The 4521-nt window shown below is 39.5% G+C and overlaps 1 non-coding gene across 1 annotated transcript; it reads right to left on the bottom strand.

Moving 5' to 3' along the window:
• Positions 1–3853: 3853 nt before the first annotated feature.
• On the bottom strand, positions 3854–3960 carry LOC133285587 (small nucleolar RNA R71). The gene has a single exon (XR_009748025.1). It is a non-coding gene; the product is annotated as a small nucleolar RNA R71 (small nucleolar RNA).
• Between the last annotated feature and the right edge of the window lie 561 nt (positions 3961–4521).

Here is a 4521-nt window from a genome sequence, read left to right as displayed (position 1 = left end):
ATCCATTGATTCTTGTCTTGAAATTTGTTGGAAATCACCTTCCAAACACATTGGTGGTATCCATTAGCCTTGAAACCTTCTCATTTGTGAGAAAGGAGCAAAAATCAGCCACGAAATTCCTTGGAGTTTTTGTGTTCATGGAGTTTCAAGATGCTCCAATAGCGGAGTATGTTTAGGAGGAGCCTTGTGCCAAGCTTTGGGGTGAGTTTCCTTGCATTTTAACTACTAAATCATGTGATTGAATTCATGAACCCTAAAAGGGGATTTTGTGATTGATGTGTTTAGAGAGCTCAATTGGAAAATGTGTATTAGATGATAATGTCTTAGAATGATGTGGTAGAGCTAGAAATGCCATGAAAATTATTGATGAAAATTGTGAAATTTTAACTTAGAAATTTTAGGGTATCATGACTTTGAGTTTTGAAAATGTGTTAGGATTGGATGGGTGAGTTGTTGTATGATTGTATGTTGATATAATAGGATTGTATGAGGTGTGGAGTAGTTAGAATTGATGGAAATTCCTTGGGATTACACCATTGTGCAATTCGGCCATTAGACAAAAAAGGGAATTTATGTTGTTGAAATTGATTGGATGATGTATTATGTGTTATATGGTAATTAGATGGGTTGTGTGGTGGTTGAAAGGTTAGAGAATCAATGAAAAATAATTGATGGTGTTGAGAGTTATAAAGGATCCTAGAGTGAAATATTAAGCAAAATGACATTTAAAAGACGTAAAATGAAAAATGACACTTGATATGGCCTTTTGGCAACCTAAGGATGCTTAGGAAAATGAGAAAGAAAATTTAGATAAATAAATCTCAAAATTGCACTACTTTGGCCGAACCTACAAGGGTGTAGGGTTTATGACGTTTTTCGCGTTTTGATAGAATTGTCGTGTACTGACGAGTCGTACATGGTTATTGTAGGTTGTTGTACGTCGATTTGAACCCCGAACCGTGAGTCGGTGGATTGCCCTTGGTCCTGGATGAAGTGGGATTGAGGTAAGTGATTGAATCATGCTTGTATAATTGTTAATTGGCATGTGTTCGTGTGAGTTTTGAGTAATTAGGAATGTCCTCAGTGTAGGCATTCTGTTTAGTAACGAGCTCGGAGAGTATACTGCTGTGGAGCTAAGTGGAGGAACTTATAAAGGTAACCTCTTGGTACTGGGGCTTGTTCCCCTTGTGTGTTCCACCATACCTGTTGAGGGTGATGGTAGAAAATGTATATGAGTAGTGTAGAATAACATGATCATGCATTTATTATGTATGTTAGTGGTACACTAGATGTACCGAGTCTCTAGCCAGTAGACAATTTTTGCCTTCGGGCGTTTCGGACTTCCACTGGCTAGGTCTCCGAGAGGGAGTTCCAGTTGACCCAGGGTCGTGGTGTGTGATCCAGATAGTTGTTCTTGGAACATGATGGGACGTAAATTCGTTCCCATCTAAGCCCATTTTGATGGAAAAATATCATACGTTCCCTCATCTGATGAGCAACTTCAGCATGAAAATCACTTGTTTTACACATTTGTGACAAAAACACAGTGGGGGAACAGATGGTAACGTATTCCTTTAAAATATATTAAAAGGGAAACGGACTAAGACGCATTTAATGCACCTGCTCCATTCATTTAATGCTTCTGTACACTTTGCAAGTAACGTAGAGTTAAAGACTTCTAAAAAGCAAGGAGGTGCACCAACTGAGCAGCTGGAAACGTGAAGAGCGGGGAATCAAGAGTTGTCATTGGCTGAAAAGAGAAGCAAAACATGGGAAGACCTGCAAACTACGGCTAATCATCACCAAACCTTGTTCCATCCAGCAATTTGCGCAGTTTCCATACTCTATTGCCACCTACCCGTCCCCTCATTTAAGCAACTTGTTCCAAAGGATTTACAAGCTTGCCACTCTCCTTCCATCTATAAATAGGATCACCCTCATACAAAAACATCATCGGATTCTGAAAGGATTAAAGTCCAGAAGGAAGAAGATCACCTAGTAGTAGTAGTAGTTAGTAACTTAGTTTAATTTTCAGTTGTAACTGTAGTTAAGTGACAACCCCTCTTCTTTTCTCTGTAAACAACCATCAAGACTCCTCACGAGCAAATATCCATCTTTCTCCATTTTCTGTTTCTTTTTGTAAAATGTCTTTTAAATTAATATAAGTATTTTTCTCTTCGTTCCAATCTTTATCTCTTGACTGAATCTCGGGTCTATGTGATCTCAGTTGAGAATAAATATGTTTAAACTATCAGCCATGAGCTGAACTATCTGTGGAACGGGTAAACTGTGAAACTCTTAAAAAACTGTTTTCAAAACTCTTGACCGAAGCTTTTTGTATTTCTTTGGCTAAGTAAGCTATATTCATTGTGCGCCAATGGAAATTGGGTACATACTGAGAAAGGAACTTTCATAAGGAAGGGATTTCAGACAGCTTAGCCATCGAGGGAAGGTAGATGTCATGGCAAAAACGCTACTGGTCACCTTAGGAATAAGGGGCCAACTCGTCCATTTTAAGGTTCTGAACTAAGTACCTGAAGGAGTCAAGGGAGCCATAGGAATATGGAAACTTGTGAGACATCTAGACCATGAGCTGAGGAATCAGAGTTGGCAGGCAAAGAAACTGGGACAAAGCTAAAAGGTGCTAAGTCTTGAGCAGAGAAAACAACCCCTTTAGGAGTGAAGCAGTGAATCCGTTCCTTCTGTTAAACTGTTTTAACCACCACCCTGTTGTCTCTTGATTATAGTTATTTCTGTTTTAGTAGTTTTTATTTTATTTTATTTAGTACTTATAAAAACTCCAACGATTATTATCTCACCTTCTTCTAAACAGGAAGGATCATATACATAACACAGCGAGCAACTGTTTGCCATCAGATTGAACCTACTGTTCCTGAGGAACGTTGTCAAGACAGTAGGGAACGTTTGACCAGACAGTTCATTTACTAACTTTTCTTCTCATTTTCATTCTTTATAAACAGTGATAAAATAATAATTAGCACTCTATCCTCGTGGGAACGATAATTTGGGCATTAATGCTCCCTTTATTACTTGATGCGTGCATTTGCGCACTTAGGTTGGAACTAAGGGACGAATCTGTGTTATGCAAGAATAGAGGAATGTCCCCTATCAGAACTTATATTTTTCCACCATCAGCAAACCACCCAACAAGTTTTTGGCGCCGTTGCCGGGGACAGAAACACTAACTGTTGTTCTTATCATTGTTTTCTGACACAAATATTTTATATCTGACTTTACTTTCATATTTTTTTTCTCTTTATCACTGAATCTGTTGTGCATATATATACCCTGTGCTATTGGTTTATGAGTGAAGAGTTTGAAACAGACTCTGACCACTCCATTGAAGTACCTGAGTTTCTCTTTGATCCTGAGCCAGCACGTACACTCCATAGGAGAAGAAGGAACCTCAGGGAAGAATTTCTTGAAAACATGGCTGATCACAATAATAACAATGAAGAGGTTCCCCCTGAACAGAACTTCAGAACTTTGGCTGCTCTTTTCAGGAACAAACCAGATAGGGGAGTAATCCTTCCCCCTGTAGCACCAAATTTTGAACTAAAACCTATCATGTTCCACATGATTAGGGAAACAGGGGTCTTCAATGAACTCCCTGCAGAAGATCCTTACACACACCTCACAACATTCCAATATATTTGTGATAATTTTAAAGCTGAGGGTGTAACAGAGGAGAGCAAGAGAATGAGGTTGTTCCCTCACTCCTTGGGCTTAAAAGCTAAAACATGGATGAAAACTCTCACCCCTGGATCAATCCACACAAAGGAAGAACTCTCTAACAAGTTCATAGAGAGGTTTCTCCCAATGTCTCCAAGCTGATGTTAGAGCTGAAATCTCTAACTTCAGAATGTTTTATGGAGAAAATCTCTATGAAGCATGGGAGAGATACAAGGACATCATAAGAAAATGTCCAAACCATGGGGTAGAGAATTGGGGAGTGTTACAATCTTTCTAAAAGGGACTTGACCATACTTCTCAATCTCACTTAGATTTTGCTGCAGGAGGATATTTCTTTACAGGAACACTTGAATCAAGGTACAAAATCATAGAAGGGACTGCTGAAAGATGTCTCCAATGGCCAATAGACAGAGTGAGCCTAGTGAGGAAGCCAGGCATGCTAGAACTGGATAAACAAACAGCCATGGAAGCCCAGCTGGCATCACTCATGAATGCAGTGAAGAACCTGAGAGCTGACCAAGTAGCACCAAGGATGGAAGTCTTACAACTCACAGCAACTGAAACAGAACCATGCTCAGCCTGTGGTGACCTTCATGACTCAACATACTGCCCATCCATTGCATTGGTGTGTTATGCAAAATTTTTTGGCAATAGGAACTTCACCAGAGACAATCAACAAGCAAGACGAAATACAAATTCAAGCCCTGGAGGAACTATCATTAAGGATCAGAACCACAACACCCAATGAAGGCCACCCATTAACCAGAAACCATTCAACAACAATCAGCAGCAGTATCAGCAAGGTAG

The sequence above is a fragment of the Gastrolobium bilobum genome, unplaced genomic scaffold (genome assembly GCF_033153095.1).
Source record: "Gastrolobium bilobum isolate Gb01-03AN ecotype WA unplaced genomic scaffold, APGP_CSIRO_Gbil_v1 utg12463, whole genome shotgun sequence".
NCBI classification, from domain to species: domain Eukaryota; kingdom Viridiplantae; phylum Streptophyta; class Magnoliopsida; order Fabales; family Fabaceae; genus Gastrolobium; species Gastrolobium bilobum.
Note: the sequence above shows the minus strand (reverse complement) of the source record. Positions and strands in the feature narration are given on the sequence as shown.